This window comes from Pteropus medius, unplaced genomic scaffold (genome assembly GCF_902729225.1).
Source record: "Pteropus medius unplaced genomic scaffold, Ma_sr-lr_union100, whole genome shotgun sequence".
NCBI lineage: Eukaryota > Metazoa > Chordata > Mammalia > Chiroptera > Pteropodidae > Pteropus > Pteropus medius.
Genome location: NW_024349800.1, coordinates 54101643 through 54119290, shown reverse-complemented (window position 1 = coordinate 54119290; position 17648 = coordinate 54101643). Strand labels below are relative to the sequence as shown.

General features: G+C 49.1%; 1 long non-coding RNA gene across 1 annotated transcript in view; it reads left to right on the top strand.

The window, feature by feature from the left end:
- The window catches only part of LOC120621910 (uncharacterized), a 73619-nt gene that overhangs the window by 39978 nt on the left and 15993 nt on the right, over positions 1-17648 (top strand). Inside the window, exon 3 of the long non-coding RNA XR_005658338.1 lies at positions 13796-13855. This is a non-coding gene — a long non-coding RNA (uncharacterized LOC120621910). The remainder of the gene's footprint in view (positions 1-13795; positions 13856-17648) is intronic.

Below are 17648 nucleotides of genomic sequence, written 5' to 3'. Positions count from 1 at the left end.
GTGCCTGGGACTGGTGTTTCCAGTGTCCTCAGCTTCCAGATGACTCTCAGGCTTTCTTAGTGCCACCCAAGGAGACAAGACCAGGCGTGGAGGAATTTCTCCCTAAATTTAGTTTTCCCCAAGTCCCCAATCTCCTCTATTTACTTTTAGTTTCTCCGGTGATATTTCTGCCCACAAATACTCAGCACACATGAAGGATTCTTTTGCACATCCACACCCTATGAGAATGTGATGCATAGAGCATGATAACATTTCATGACATTAACGTATGTGGGGTTTCTCCCCCATGGTTACATATCTTTTTCCTTCTCCACTCAGCCAATTTAAACAACCAGGCTGTGCTGTGCTCCGTCCCTCGGGAAAGCGATGGGGAAAGTAGGAAGCAGAGAAAACAGTTGTCTTGATGTGTGTTTCCAGAACCTGATACTCTTGGGGGACTAGTGAGGACTCTGTGTGTAGACAAGATGGAAGAGACACCCTGAGCAAGAGCAGAGGTCCCCACTCCTGCCCTCTTTAGAGAGGGCCCCCCCGAGTGAAGGAGAGTTGGTAGACAGCTCTGTGGTCTACCTGTTGGTAATTCTGTTTGGAAGGATTCTCCTGCCCCAACATGGCATCAGATGAGTCCTGTGCCCTCGAGGGTAGCACAGAAAAGCTAAGAGATAAAGGGTCTTATGCCCGGCAGAAGGGATGTTCTGAGGACTTGCATGGACTGAAAACTGGTGACTCGATAGGACGATGGGCATGGTGCTCCCTCCCACCCAGTGCCTCGGCACTATGCGGACTTCCCAGAGTCACGACACAATCCTGGGGAAAATGGAGGTGCTTGAGATTAGCTTTCCGCCACCTTGGTGGAATGGGACTCATGAGAAATGAAGTTATCGAAAAACAGGTGAAACTGCACATCTCATCCGTGAGCAGGGATTCAGACCTGCTGTGGGTTCTGCATAAACCAGACCCTCTTCCCACCTTCCCCATCTCTCACCCCCATCTCTCTACCCTCCTTTCTGTATGTCTGTCATGTACCCACATTCCGTGAAGGAAACCGAGGTATGCTCTGAAGCTGCTGGGGTGGGGAGTGGGTGTGAGGGGCTATGGGGCTGAGCCCGGATGTAACTGAACATAAAACTAGCTTGAGGAAATGCATCGAGGAGCGTCTGCTCAGCTTAGGTTTTTCTCACACTCCTGCAGCCTGTGGCCAGAACAAGGTGCTTCCAGGTTCTTATCATCCTTTACCTCTGATTTTTTACCTAGTTATGAGAGATAAATCGGGCAAACCTTATTCTCATTTGTCACAAGATAGAGTGCAGAAGAGCAGTGCCTTGCCCAAGGCCACTTAGGAAGCCTAGGGGTGGCTTTCCCAAGGTTACAGCGGTGCTTGCGGGACAGGAATATAGACTTCTTCCAGATTTCAGGTCTCCAAAGGCTCTGTCCACTATTCTCACTGTGGCAGGTGTGTATGCTTTGAAGGATGATCCTTAGGCCAGTATAATGTGTGTATGTGTGTGTGTGTGTGTCTGTGTGTGTGCCACATGCAGTAAAAGGCACGCAGCAGAGAGAGAGAGAGCAAGAGAGAGCTTAGAGAGAGAGAGAGAGAGAGAGAGAGAGAGAGAGAGAGAGAGAGAGAGAGAGAGAGAGAGAGAAAGGAGGGAGGGAAGAAGGAAGGAGGGAGGGGAGAGAGAAGACTCACTCTTTATGTCTGCGCAGAAAGACTTCTGGGGCCTGGGAGGGCATCCCAGCTCAGCATACTCCTTGAAAGGTCGGGAAGAGGTGGGTGGTGACAGAGGGCCACTTACCTCTGGCTGGGGGTCTCCTTTGATAGAAAAAAGCTTCGATTTGGGGATGCTAGATCTGTGGGTGCGGTGGGGTGAACTTGGTTTCCTGCTGGATTTCAGACAGGTGGTATGACAGCTCAGAGGGTACACAGGCTGTTCCAGCAGGCCCCTCACTCCCCCATGTCCACACACACACACCGGCCTCAAGGGCTGATGGCAGCATCTGCAGTGGCCGATCTCAGCCTGTGCCTGTCGAAGTTTCTGTCTGAAAAGTCCTGACATCTAGAAGCTTCATGATTGTCACCTGACTCATTGTATTTTCTTGGGTGGCCAGGTCTTCACATTGTTCCCTGTGGGCTCTGGAAGGTAGCGCAACATTTTTCTAGGGAAAAGTGCCTGGGTGACAGAGAAAACCCGTTGTTAGCTGTGCCGTGGCCCCTCCGCTGACCGCCCCCTTGCCCCGCTCTGGTCACACACGGAGCAGCTGGGCTCGCCGACCAATTGGCTTAGCTCAGCCATTAAACTCTGTTTGAAGTTTTATTTCCCTCTATTCCTGCTATCTCAATGGGCAATCGTTCCCAGACATTTTTTAACAAATAGCATTTTCTGTTCTGCTGAGTCCACAGGCCCCTGGCCTGCAGCCTGGTTGTGTTTGAGCCCATCCCTTTCCCCTATCATCTGAACCTCATTCTTTCCTGCTCTTTTTTTTTTTTTTGAAAACAATATTATTTATTTCTGAGGGTCTCAAGGGTACAGACTTGAGGTATACATATGCCCCAGTTCATGTCACACTACTGTCAAGCCTTGCCTTTCGCTTTATTGTTTATCCCTTGTCTATCTGATCCCTGCCTCCAAAGGAGCCCACTTGCCTTCTAAGGCCCGCAATGCCATGTGCTGCCTTCATATCTCTGAGGCTCGAAGGACCCCAGAGGCCTAGCTGTGAGTTCCCCTGCTCTCCCCAGACATGCCTCCACTCAGCAGGAAAGGCTCCCTTCCTGGCTAGTTCCCCTGTCAGCTGGACCAGCTGCATCCCACCTGGTCCTCAATTGACTTGGTTTCACCTCCTCGCCAACCTAGTGAATTATTCAATCAAGCCCATCACATCCTTTTGTGGGAACCAGGGGCATCCAACCTCCTGTTACCATAAAGCCTGCCTCCCACGGCCACTTCTGGCTCGCTCTGCTCCTGAGTGTGGCCCTGCATGGCGGGTGGTGTCCTCCTCCCTCAGGTTGTGAGTACACGTGACTAATAACTCAGTCTTACCTGCGCAGTGTCAGGGGAGCCCTCCTTCACCAACAGGCCGAATAGTAGTTGATGGGAACAGTGTTCCACCCAGTGTGTTTAACGCAAGCACTTCCAAACCGTCTTCCACAATTTTACGTAGATGTGTGTAGCCATTTAAAACACAGTGAGTTTTCCCTTTGCATTAGGTACGGTGCTATAAATCTCGCCATTTCTTACTGTAACACTCACTCTCTGTGTCTAGCCACATCCTTTTGTCACTCTTGCTACTTTTTGAGGGCTTACTCTGTTGTCAGAGTGGGTGGGGCAGGCTGGGCGTGCCAGGTTCATCGTCTCTGGGAGCAATCCTCCGTCAACAGTCGTGGTAATACCTGCTTTCTTACGACTCAGGCATGCTCTAGGCACTTCCCCTGAGGATGGAGCCCCAGTTGTCCACAGAGCCACCCTCCTCATTAACTGACACTTTCATCCCTTCTCCCCTCTCATGTCTCACTTCTCCACTCGCCCACTGGCCCCTCCTGTGATCATGACCCAAGCAACTAATTGCCCTCAAGTCCTTGTCTTAGATTCTGCTTCTGTTTTTCACTCAACGCTGTGTTTGAGAGCTCCACACGTGGCTACATTCAGTTGCATGGAATCTCAACATGGGCGTTCACATGTGTGTGTCACACATCCACTTCCTGGTGACAGTCAGCTCTGCTGCTTGTAACCGGCCTGCTACCAGAAACAGCACCGAGCTGGCCACCCTCTGGTCCCTCTCCATGTGGATGGAACGGGGGTCTGGGGTATATACCCAAACGTGGGACTGCTGAGGTTTAGGGGGGCTGCACACGAAATGTCACTAAGATTCCTCTCCGGAGTGGTCTGCCTGTTTATTTCCCCATCGGCGATGCATGAGCGTCGACTTTCCCCGTGCTGCAGCTGGAGTTCTCCAGAAACAGGCACCGTGGTAGGGTTCAGGGAGCAAGAAGGTGTGTGTTAGGGATCACCACCGAGAAAGGAAGGAGGAAGAGGGCAGATTTGATAGGGAAAGAAGTCGAACAGTGAGGCAGGCCTGGCGAAGCCTCAGGAAGTCTCGGGAACCCCATGGGAAGCTCTGGAGTGAGTGCTGCCCGTCAGCGTCGTGCGCTGGGCTGAAATGGCCAGACCTCGACATGGCGTGTTTCTCACTGTGGCTGAGCCTGACACTGGATGAGGCTGTCTGCTGAAGGCACTCCTGGCAGGTGGGCAGCAAGTCCCTCCATGAAGAGGAATCTGGGCGCACATCTCCCTGCCCATGCGATGTGTGAGAATGGTATCTCATGGCTGTTTTCATTTGCAGTGCCTTGATTTCTGGTGAGCTCGAAAATGTCTTTTTGTGCCGATTAGTAAAGCTGATATTCAGCCAGTAGGAACCGGATGTTAAAATAGCAATTATCTGAGCCCCCGAGTTCTCCCTCTCACCTGGCCCACCCCATGCAGCTCCTCACTGGGCTGTCCCCATAATCCAGTGTCCACACAGGTGCCTGCACCACAGGGGACCTTCATGATCCTGCCTCAGTGATTCAGACAGCCTGTTCTGATTGGCCAGTGCCTGTGCCACGTCTGTTAACTGCTCCAAAAATTACCCCGAGAATGAAGCTGTTGTTCTCTTTCCGTGAATTGCCTATTTACAACTCTCTCCCATCTTTCTATGGGGTTTCTAAATCTCGTCCAGGAGAATGCTGTTTCAGGTGTTAGGGCTTTGGTGGTGAGTGTGGGCTGGGAAGCAAGGAAAGAATGTTTAGGCTAGTACCTCCCTAGGCTGGCACACTGCATAAATCAGCAGGGCAGGGCCTAAGAAGGGGGTCCCTTGGGCACAGGAGAGCAGGGACTAGCACCTGTGGTAATCAGTGACATTCTTCAGGAAGTCCTCCTGAACACCTACTGTGTGCTGTCCCCGGGCTGTGTATGGGGAGAGTGGTGTCCAGCTCAGCACGCCTGCCTCTGTGACTGCAGCCACTTCCTGTTTGTCCTGTTCGCCACTGCCCGCTCCGTGCTCTCTCCCAAACGCCTACTCTCTCACTCTGAATCCCAAGGAGCCCTTATTTCTAAAATGCAAATCTGGACACGTCTCTTGAATTTTTAATAACCTTTTAAAAGCTCCTCTTTTTTATTAGTATTTTGTTATCCAGGGAGCGTAATTGGTTGGAGTCCTTTTATTTAGCTTTATATGATGGGTAAAAAGATAAATCTTCCTCAACAAGAAAAAAGAAATTGATATAAACTTTAGTTGTTTAGAATTGTGAGCTTTTAGGTATTTAAAAAACATAAAATGGAATTCTTATTTTATATTACTAAAATTGCTTTTGGATTATAGTACTCCGAAATGGTTGATTCTTTGTTTTACATTTTTAATGTCCATAGCTCTGGACCTGAATTTTGTTTTTTAAAAATCTACCAAGAATAAAAGTAAGAGCTTGGAAAGAAGAAAAACTCCTTCTTTCTTAGAGCATAAAATCCATTAGCCCAGCACACAAGATCCTCCGTGAGCTGGCCCCAAACTCTCATCCCGTGTGGGGCAGCCTTCTTCCCCACCCCATCACCTACCCCCTCTCTCCTCCATCCCCAGAATAGCCCTAGTGCTTTCAGTGCCCCTGTGCCTTTGCCTTGAATGCCTCCCATTCTTCTCTTATGGGACAACTTCCATAAGTCAAGTTTCCTTGACTCTTAGTGGTCCCCCGCAGGCCTTTCTCAACAGGTGGGGCCTGAGATCAAAGGAAAGGAATGAACCAGGTGAAGAAAAGGGAGAACAGAGGTGGGTATCCCAGGCAGACAGAATGGCGTGGGCAAAAGACTGGGGTGGGAGGGAGCATGGAGGGTTTGTGCACGAGCAGGCAGTAGTTCTGGGGGGCTGCAGAGAAGAGTGGATGTTGTGTATGTGTTGGGGACTACAGGGAGGGTGGCTAGGAATGAGATCTAAGAGATAGGCAGGGACCTCGCAGTCAAGTGTGACCTAGCTCTGGCAATGGAGGGCCACTGGGTGGGTTAGGCAGGCAGAAGCCCAGACAGGTCTTGGTTGGATTTGTCAGCTTTATCTCGTGGTTCTGCTCAGCACTTTACTCGGCTGGGGCCTTTCTCGCGACGCTTGTGTCGGACGAGCTCCCACTGGTCCCTGGGCAGAGGGACTGGTTTTCTCAGCTCCTGGAGACTTGCCGCTTTGCTGATAGTATTGCCGTGAGGGTCCTGGGACATCTGGTTTTAGGACAGCTGAACACAAGTAGAGCCTGGACTCGCCCCTGAGGCTTCAGCCCGTGTTAAAGTTGCTCCTTGTCTGAGTGGAATGGTCTTGGGGAGAGGGGCAAGATGTGGGCATGTAAGCCCCACGGGCACGGGGAGCTCGACGGTGAAGCTGAGGCCAACTACCTTTTGTGCTTCTACCGAATGTCCTGATTGCTTTCATGGCTTTCCAAACTCAGTCCCTAACCGAGAGGACATAGGTGCCACCAGGATGGAGAAAAAGGGAACGGTGCCCAGACTGGACCAAAAGGTCCCCATAGGGAAAGAGCTGTTGCTGAGGGGGCCCCACAGAAGCCTGTGTTTTCATTACTAAGCAACTTTAGGAGGAGTGTGTTTGGGGAAAGAAAGACGGTGGGGTAATAAGCCTGGAATAATGGCTGCCATGTGGAGGGAAGGCAGTGTTACCCAGCTCAGGACTAGAAAACATGGTTTATATTTTCAACAGTTGGAAAGAGAAATGAAAACTGAATATTTGCTGCACCTGTGAAAACATATTTGATCATGATGGCAAGTCCAGCATTCTTAGTGCGGGATTCATATTTCATAACTCGTGTTCAAACAAGAAAAATGATTATAATGTTAAGTATTTCCTGAGTTTATTTTGATGGATGACAGAATAAGTACTGTATCTTTCACTCATTAAAATACAGATTGGTGTAATTTAATAAATGAACTTAATACACAGATGTTCCAGGCTGTTTTAGCAGGGTGTATATTAATCAACTTCTTTATATATGATCCTCTTTTATATTTTTTAAAGAACTTGCAGGAGCCAAGAATTTATTAGATTTGCATGCTCTAGGACGAGTATCCGATGTCAGGTACATGCAGGAGTGTATTAAGATGAAACAGAGCCAGAGTCTGCAGAATGGCCTGGCCCCGCCAAGGGTCGTCCCCAGGCTCCTGGCTGGCTCTCTGAGTTGTCTCAGAGCCCCCATCCTGCATCAGGTCTCGGGTCCCTGCTGAGTTTGCTTGCTTCTGTCACTGCCTCAGGGCTACTCAGAGGTCCCTCTGGAAACTCAGGTGGGAGGTGGTGGCCTTGGGCACTTTGGTGGCCCAGACTGGACAGTGGCTCTACTTGAGGAAGAGGCCTGCAGCCTATGGGGGTTTCCAGGGCCCTTCTCAGCTTCCCTGGCCTCCCCCTGTGGCCTCAAACCAATGCCACTGTCCCTTTCCTCCCTCTCTCGGCATCACACTAGGGGTTGTGCTTCGTGCTGTGTGCGCTAGTTTCACGTGAGGGAAGCTTGTCTCATTAACAAGACGAGACTGAGAGTGGGAGCTGTGCCTTCTGCAGCCCCCACAGTCTGCGCTCAGTGAATTGGCTGGTCTGCTTGGAATCCATGCATCAGTCAGGACCCGCTTCCCCACTGGTGAGGCTTCGCGGGGGGACGCGGAAACCCTGGCTCAGAGTTCCAGAGCAGGGGTCCTTGACCCCCAGGCCTCAGACTGCAGACTTTAGTCTGTTAGTGTTAGGAACCGGGCTGCACAGCAGGAGGTGAGCTGCTGGTGGGCGAGGGAGCAAAGCTTCATCTGTATTTTCAGCTACTCCCCACCTCAACAGCATCCCTCCTCAGCTTCACCTCAGATCCTCAGGCATTAGATTCTCATAGGAGCCCCAGTCCTGGTGCCAAAAAGGTTGGGGACTGCTGGTCTGGAGATTACAGGTTGGCATAGGCAGCATGAGGATGCAGTGCTAACTTACCTCCCTGGTGAAGGACAGAAATGGCACGAGAGTAGAGACTCCACTTCTCCCACCCTCTTCTCTCCTTTGCAGATTCTGTTGAAAAGTGATTTAGAGTTCAGGGACATCGTCTCCGGCTGGCAGTGGTGGTGGGGAGGGCTGGGGGAGGTGTCTTAGGCCAGGCAGCTCATTTTTGCAGCCTGTTCTGTCCACACAGAGCGCACGGTTTCTCTCAAAGCACCTTGCGAAGCACTGGCAGTTCTGGAACTCGATATTGCTTGATGCACCACACTGGGTAGGGACCCCTGCAGGGTCAGGGGCTACACCTCCATTTCGCTTAGGCATCTCTCTCCTCATTAGGGTTTAGCCCACACCCCCTTTTCCCCCATGCTCTCCCTTCATCGCCCAGGTAGGTAGTCAGTGCAGGTCGGTTTGCATGGCATACATGAACATGGGCACTGGCGCCCTTCCAGCTACTCCCAAGGATGGGTGCTCCCTGGCAGCTGCAGTCTGAGCCGGCCCATTCCCTCTGCAGCCCTCGGTGGCTCATCAATCACGCAGAAGGTCCTGCGGGTGGGTAGTAGCTCTGCTGTCATATGCCTGTTTGCAATAAGCTCTGGCCGTAATCATTAATCATTCATTGAGGCTGTGGTTAGCGGCCCTCAGTCAAGTGGATGGTTTCAGGTTTTCCAGACTAAGTGCCTCTCCAGCAAGCATCCTCCTCAGCCCTTTCATGTGCAGCCATTTGATGTTCTGTGCATGCCGGGCTGGCCACCAAGGCCAGGCTTTGTTTTGGAGGGTTGGTCTGAAAGCTTCCCTCAAGGCCAGTGGAAGAAAATTCTGGGCCCCAGCTCCACCTCTGCTCAGGAAACAGAGCTTGGAGGATGAGTTTGTTTTGAGATCTTGCTGAGCACCCAGTTCTCTGCCAGGCTGTAGGCATCCGAGAGAAGAAGGTACTCACTGTTCCCAGTATCCTGTTTAGGGACAGAGCTCATGCAAGACAGTTGGCCAGCAAGACTGGATTTATTTGGGTTAGGAGGACTGGAACAGGCCTCCAGCGTGTGTGGGTTTCTCACAAGAACAGATGCTTGGTGGCTGGGCAGCGAGCGGTGGTGTGGGGAGAGGACTGAGGGCATCACAGGGGCCCAGGCCATAGGCGGGGACAGCTCTGTGTACAGCGCTGCTGCATGGTCCTCCTGTGTGGTCTGAGCCGGGCCCTGAATGCTGACTGAAGCCATTGGATAATGGTCTGGGAACAGTGGCAGCAATGAAAAAAAAATTTTTTTTTTCCAGAAATGTGAGAAAAACTAACTTTACATCTAATCTGAAGATGACAGTATTTTCTGCAAGTTACTAATATGGTCACTGTTGGGAGATCCTGAGTTATCCAAGAAGATACATGGGCGTGGGATGGAGCTGGGAGAGGCAGGCTGCAGTTCGGCTGGGTGCTGGGACCTCTGCCAGCAGAGAGGAAATGTCCTGGAAATGCCATGACAGAAGGGTGGGAACACTCCGCACCCAGGGCCACACCCTGCTTTTTTACTTCTGTGTCGGGAGCCACAAAGGGCAGGCCCTGGGGTTGTTGGCCTTGTTGACATGTGAAGTCAACATGTCATTTTAGTCAGATGTTACTGACGCTGATGCCCCAGCCTTCTTTCAGTATCTTTCCCAGGAAACGTTTCTTGCCAAGAAATGTGTTCGCTGCGTGTTCATCCATTGAGGGCCTACTCTGAAGAAATGGAAGGACTCTGGGTATTCTGAGTTGAGAGAGATTGCATCTGGTTGAGGGGACCAGGAATAGCTGCCCATAGCAAGTGGGCTTGGGCAGGATCTAGAAGGACAGGACAAGTTCCCCAGGCAGAAGTAGGACAGGAAGAGCTCGCTAGGTGGATGGCACAGGGGGCATAAAGGCACAGAGGACAGTCTGAATGGCTGGTGTCCAGGGTCTTTGTGCCAGGGTGTTGGGAGACGAGGCTGGGAGGGCAGGGTGGTGGGAAGCCTGGTGTGCCAAGTCTCTAGCACTGGGGAGCCACGTTCTGCTCCCAGATCACCGCCCTGCCTGCTTCATCCTGTGTCACCCACACCTCTCGTCCCTGCTGCACGAGATGTTCTCTGCCACCTGAGTGCCATGCTCCTAAAACATTTCTCCCTGTGCTTCTCTCATACTGTCTCTTCCCGCCAGGAAAGTTTTCCTCTCTTTGCCTCCCGGAGAATTTCTCCTCATTCTTCGAGATCGAGCTGCAATGCTAGCTCCTCCTTGCAGCCTTCCCTGATTGCCACGATCTGCGTGAATTACCCCTTCCTCCGGATCCCAACACTGGGGAGCTGGGGTTGCTGTTGCCACCCACTGAGAGCTAGTTTTGGGGGCAGGGAGTGGTGAAGATCTAAGACCTGCTTCTGCCACACACTGCCTGGGTAACCACTTCGATTTCCTCATCTGTAAAAGGGGAAAAATATTGCAATGAGTTTTGAGTAGCAATAAATGGAAGATATCAAATGATGTATGTAATGCCTGCTACAGAGCCTGGCCTGGAGCAGCTGCTCAGACAAGGTTGGGCTCCTTCCTGCTGCCTGACTGCATTCTGTCTCTATCACTGTCAGCCATTTACAGGTCAGTCTCCACAGCTTGGCTCCGAGACCCGCAGTAGATCCCACGTTTCTGGGACCCTTCGCGTCTTGCACAATAAGTGGCAACCTGCTTCAGCAGAATTCCTTTACCATGTAGAAGGGGCAAGGCTGTTCGGGGCAACTTGTAGATGTGGGAATCAAGTTTGTTTGTTTGTTTTTCTCATGAATGTTCTGACTGAGCCAGAAACTTTCTGAAGTCATACAATTCTCCTATCCCCAGAGAAGGATTTGAATAAAGTATCCTCTTGCTGGAAGGAAAATTAGAGATAATTAGCCCAGTGGTTTTCAAAATTTGTAAAGGACTGGAACCATTTTTTTCAAATGAAATTTTATATGGAAGCTTAAGCTACACAGGCAGGCAAAGCATTATTTATGAATATATTGATAAATCACATTGGCAGATGTTATTATATAATTTTCAGCTTATAAAAAATAAAGTAAGTCACCTATACAAATGTATTTATCATTTCAAGCTTATGACAAATAAAAAAGCACAATGAGATTATTTCTGATTGACATAAAAATTAGAAATTAGGCATTAGGATCTTTAATTCAGTTTTAGAATGCAATTCATTTTCGTATTTTGATGCATTTGCACAGCTTGGAGAAAACCTTAATTCACAGTGATGTGTACATCTGAGTGATTACTGTTTTATAGCAGTTTGCCCCATAGTCTCAATGCTCTTCAGTTAACTGGACAAATGGCAGGAGGTACTCCGTTTTGAGATGTCCACAGAAAAAGCTAACCTGGTCACCTAAGTTGTCAGTCTCCACGGTGTTAAAAATGGCTAGCCCATCTATCTTACTTTTAAGATTACACTTTCATCATGGCTAAAAATATTTTTTAAATATAAAATTTTTAAATAAAACATTTCTGAAACCTGTAAAGTAACTTCTTTGGTCTCTGGGGCCCAGAGCGCGTGACAGGAAATCACTGACTGAGTGAGTTCACTGAGGCCCGGATGTGACAAGGACATGTCAAGGCCACACAGAGACTCGGTGGTGGGCTGAGGTGAGAACTTCGGCCTCCTGTATCCCACCCCAGAGCTCTTTCAACTATATCTTCTATCTCTCTTTTCTAATTTGTATTCGTAAAAAAGTGTTTTTTGTTGTTACTTGTTTTTTAGTAAGTCAGATGCCCCAACTCTATAGTTGGATCTGCATTCAAGGCCTTCTTAGATCCTGGCAGTGAGCGCGAAGCAGGCTGTTCCCTGGAATTCCTGGGACAGCCCGGACGTCTTCCGTGTCTTCCCGTCTCACCAAGAGTGTTCTGCCCTGGTGCTAGCTCACTGAGGTGGACTTGGGCAGCTGGGCCTGCATAGTAATGATGATTTCGTGTTCGTTCATCTGTCAGAAAAGTAAAAAGCAAAGCTGGTAATTTGTGCTGACTAAGCTCTTTCATTATAAGAGCTCAAGGGAGAGGGTGGGGAACGAAGCGTTTCTTCGTACAGCTGTCCCGGATCCTGAGGATGATTGGTGTAGTTAAGGAGAAATTCTAATAATGTGGAGCGTATGGAAAAGTTTAAGGCAAAGATGATGGGTCATTTTCCAAGTGTTCGAGCTGGATATCAAGGGCTGTGCAGCTTCCTTTCCCAACGCCTGCGTTTCCTGGCTGGGCTGATCTCACGTGGTAGCCTCCGTGAATTCCCCGCTCACGGATGGCACCTCCCCAGTAAGCCATAATGAGGTAGTGAGTGTCACAGAGGGACCCCAAATTTCCCGCTCCTCACTCAAGAAAGCAAGAAAAAGCCTTGTTCTGGAGGGTGTTGGATGTTCACGCGCAGCTGCTACAGCCGCTTCTTCAATCCCTCACTCCTGGCCCCAGGTTCTGATTGGCAGGTGCTCGGCACCCAGTTCCAGGCAGCATTTTAAGGTTGACCTCTCTTGTCTTAAGGCAGCTCTTTCTGGGGTTGTTTGCACCTGCAGACTAACGGTCCCCATCGGACCCCTCCATCCCCAGGCACTTTTTCTTCCACTTGCACATCCCAGGGGGCTCGAAACAGGTCCCCGGGGAGAGCTCCTCTCCCGCCTTAGCTGGATTTAAGGTTGGGGCCACTGATGTCCCAGAAGAGAGAGCTAAAGGTCTGATTGTCATGATGGGGTAAGCGGCTGGCATTGCCTCTTTCCTGAGAGCCGAACTTTCTGCAGAATGCAGAAAGCACAAAGGCCCTGAGAGGCCAAAATTGCATGACAGGATCACTGAGAAGAGAGAGGAAATAACGAAGGGAAGTTTGAGGTATTCAGACGGAAGTTTGAGGTATTCCTACTTTGCCCCAGGAAAAAGCAGGTGAAGAAATTGCTCGGTGCAGTGGAGCATTTTGAGGTGAGGCTGTTTTCTGCTTCCTGGGACAAGGATCAGATTGTCCTTAACTAATAAGGGTGACATTAATTCTTCAGCTTTCCGCAGGTATCTTCTCTTTGTAAAATGTCTTTGAACTGAGCCCCCTTAGCAAATTTCAAACAGGATCTGAGTCACAAATGCAGAAAGCAGTTTACCCCACACCTCCCAGAACACATCTGTTATGCAAAGCAAAATTCTCCTTGGGACTCAAGAGTAATTGAAAGAAAATAACATTTTTTTCCTTGTTAGAGGATAAGGTGTTTCTTCCATATAAATAATCTTTGCTAATCTGAATAATGTTTCGTTTGTCTCATAGATGCAGGGACCTGTAGGGTGAGAGAAATGTCAATTTATTAGTCTTTACGGGTACCCAATGTGACCTTGAGTTTCAGCTGGTTCAGTATGGCTAAAAATACAACTTGGGGTGACATACTATAATTGAACTTAAAGGAAGGTGTCATCTTTTGAGACCAACATGTGCATAGCTTCTGCTGTTTACAGCTGTGGATGATAAGCCCATCCCCTCCCCCTACCCCCAATTTCCTTGACTAATTATGAACATCTCTGTGTGGCCAAGTCTCTCAGGCATTTGTAGATGAGGGAAAGCTGAATGCCTCTTCCTTTTATTGGATTCAAATCCTCTTTCTGGGGAGGTTGTACATGAAGAGTTAAAGGCAAGCCTGACAAAATAAACAGGGATCACAGTGTTTGCCAATGAGTCTTAAAAAAAAAAAAAAGAATTGCTCTCTTTCTTGGAGCCTTGGTTGACCTTCATGTGTGAGGGAGTGGAAATGTCCCCAGGAAATCTCAGAAACCTCAGAGGAAGCTCTTGACAAGCTTCCAGCAAATTGGGTTTTTGTTTATGTTTTGTAGGCGGAGAGTAACAGATGGACTTCGAATAAACCTCAGGCAGAAGAGTATAACCTTCAAAAGGTAGGTTTCTTACATTTGTTTTTTCACTGGTGGCATTACAAGCCCATGCTGCAGTGTTTCTGGGCACCAAGGTAGGGTCCTAGTTTGACGGTCATTTTTAATAAATTGCGAAGAGCAGCAGACTGGGGTCAGGAGCCCCGCTTGTCTGGGCAGGTCACCTGTCAAGTCTGGCAGGGCCCTGTCAAGTCACCTGCCCTATCAAATCACCTGTCCTGTCATCCATGGTTTTCTCCTTCATAAATAAGGGTAACAAAGAAGCCCTATCTACACCTCTGAGCTGTCGTGAAAACTGGATGGGACACTGGAGATGCGAAACACTTTGTAAGTGAATCCGAGGCTTTGGTGACGCAGCTGCAGGACCGCAGCGGGACTAGACCAGAGAAGGCAGGCTGGAGAGGACTGTGGGAACACAGGGCTCCACTGAGGAAGCAAAAGTGAGTGGAGGAACCATTGGGTCGACACCAGAGGCAAAGGCATTCTCTGTGCCTCCAGACGTGTGCTGTCTGTGCTTGGAGGTCCATTCTCCCTTTCTGTTCTAGCCTTACAGGTCTTCTGGTCCCATAGGATCAAAGAGCAGCTGTGGAGATGGACCGAGTGTATTCATCTCCTCAGAGCTCCCTGAGCACTTGACCAGAGGGCAGTACCTCCTCCCCCAATGAGTCGGGCCCTGTGCATTGAACCAGGGGTCAGCTGAATCCTCCCCATCCCTGCAGTCCTTGCTGCCCAGTTCCTCCTGTGGTGCTGGGGTGGTGGATGCTGTGATGCACACAGTGGAATAGCAGGAGTGAGCTCCACCAAATGAAGCCCAAATGGCAGTAGTCCAGAAATGTGCGGCAATTTTTGAAGGTGGCTTGTGTCTTCATTGACAATTAACCTGAAATAAAATCATGAAAGCTACTGAATCCTGTGTAGTCTGGGCACAGAACCCTAGGGAGCCCTGGTCTTCAATGTTCAACTGGCTTGGCCATGACCAGTATCATAATTACCAGCCTCTCATGGACTACCTGAGCAGAGGCTGTGGAGCCCCTGAAACCCAAATTTGGGCTGACCTTAGGGCTATTTATATTTTTGAGGTCCTTGAAGTTGCTGGGCTGGGTATCTGGCTAGTGAAGGTGCTCAGCATCAACCCTTTCCTCTCCCTGCTACCACCCTTAGAAGAATCCAGGACTCTGGTCCAGTGATCTCCCCAACAGAGGTCAGACCTGGAGCTCTCCAAGGTGCTGACAGCCCCGGCCAACGTCCCTGGAGGGCACATTACACTGCAAATGCACCTTGAAGCCCACCTGTCACCTGGGAGACCTTCCTTTGCCTCCATTCTTGTGACCAGGAGGACTCTCTGATAGGCTAGAGTAGAAGGTAGAGCTTAGGCTCTCCAGATTGGTGTGAGAAGATTGACTAAAGGCTCTGAGTACACCCGAGAATGTAAGAACCATGAGCCCCCAAAATGTCTGGAAGAGCCTGGTTTAGGAAATACCTTGGAAGTAGCCACCCTGGAGTCAGATTTATCCACACCAGTATATTCTTATAACCTCTGAGAGGTAGAAAAATGCATTTTTAGCAAGAGTGTAAATACGAGGAAGCATCCTCTTGATTGACTGCGAGTGTGATTAGTGAAACCATTTGGGGGCTGTTTGAATAGTTAGGCCAGAGGCAAGCACTGAATTTGGGCAGTGACTTCATTGATGGGAAAATCCTAAGAGGCATCGTCAGTGGGACTCAGTGGTTATTGGATTTGGGGGCCAGGGGAGGAGAGGAATTATCCTTGACTCTCACACTGATGACTTGAAAAACTGTGTAGATGGTAACGTCATTCACCAGGAGAAGCAGCAGGGGTTTTTTTTTGTTGTTGTTGTTGTTGTTTTGTTTTGAGGAGGGAGGATGATAAGCTCAGTTGATACATGTTGAGTGTGAGGTGGCAGTGGTACTTCCAGATGAGTTGTCCAGTAGGAGTTGGGTACATAGTTCTGGAGCTCAGCAGAGAGGTCAAGGCCAGCGGTAGTGCCCCATACCATACAGGGGTACCATTTTTTATCTTTTGTACCATATTTTTAGTGTAACTTTTCTATGTTTCAATACACAAATACTTCTCACTGTGCAACAATTGCCTGCGGTATTCAGCACAGTAATGTGCTATAGAGGCATTAGCCTAGGAGCAACAGGCTATCCCATAGAGCCCAGGTGTGCAGTAAGCTGTGCCACCTAGGTTTGTGTAAGTGCACTCTATGACGTTCTCATGGTGATGACATTGCCGAATGACACATTTATCAAAATGTATCCCTGTCTTTAAGTGATGCATGACTGTATATAGATATAGACTCTATAGACATTGATGTAGATTTATATATATATATAGAGAGATTTCTTTTAAGGAATTGGCACATGTGATTATGGTGCTTGGCAAGACCAAAATCTTCAGGGCTGGTCAACAGACTGGGGAAGAGTTGATGTGGCAGTCTCGAGTCCAAAGGCAATCTGGAAGCACAATTCCTTCTTTCTTGGGGTACGTTAATCTTTTTTTCTCTTAAGGCCCTGCACTGATTGAATGGGGCCCACTCACATTTTGGAGGATAATTTGCTTTATTCAAAGACTACTGATTTAAATGTCATACAAAAAATACCTTCACAGCAACATCTAGACTAATGTTTCACTAAATACTTGGATACTATGGACTAGTCAAGTCGATATGTAAAGTTAACCATCACAAGATGGGATGCCCACTATGAGCCTTACCCCCAGATCTGGATGAGGGTAAATAAATAACAAATAAAGAATAACCTCACCCTTTCTAGTGGCCTTAATGGCCCAGGTGCCCCTCCTTCTCACTGTGCTCACCACACACATGCACTCAGGGTGTGGAGGAGCAGGGCTGTGGGTGCCCTTCTCAGGAATTTGTCCATATTACTATCCAATCACATTTGCTCCATCCAACCTGATCTTTCCAGATTCTCTAACCTGATTCTCACTTCAGTCCCCCTGTCTTCTGCCACCCCATTTTGGACACTCTTCTTTGTTCTCTACCTGGAGATTCTCCCCCATACTTGATTCTGGTGTTGGATATATTGCATCGTCTAGCAGCAGGTAATGGAAGCTTCAGCTCCCACTCTGCTCCATCCAGCCTCACAGGTATAGGAAGGTTATAAGACAAAAAAAATTCTCATTTCCATTTCAAAGTTGGAAAATGTGAGATGGAGAGGAATTAAATTACTTGTCCAAAATATCTTTCAGAGAAAATCTAGTGCTGCCAACAATGGGGTTTTCGGCATAGTCACACCATTCCCCATCTGTGTTGAAATCCTCGATGCATTTTTCAAGCTTAGTGTCCAAGACATCTCCAGCTTAATAAGAATAAGGTGCCCTGGGCTGGTTCCCAGCCAGGGTGGGAGTGAGCAGATACGCATTCCTTTGAAGCCGGTTTCAGATTCTGGAATGCTTTCCTGGAAACCACACAATCTCAGGAGAGATTCATCACCTCCTGATGCTGCCTTAGGACTAGGTCAGCACAGGGGCCCTGGACCCCTGAATGAGACAGTGTCTGCCCAGATTAGCAGCTTCCTGTGTGGTGACTGAAGGATTTACTCAGAGCTAGCCTGGGCAGATCTGGCTGAGATTCTGAGTGAGCCCCCACCTCATCTCTCACCCCATCCTCCTCTCTCCTCATCCCCATACGTACTCCCCTACAAAGCACGAGGGTGGAGATTTGGTCCTTGGGTATCAGACCCAGGGCCAGAGACACAAGCAGACATTCCCCTATCCAAGAGCTGGGGAGAGGGTTTGGCTGCCCCACTGTATAAT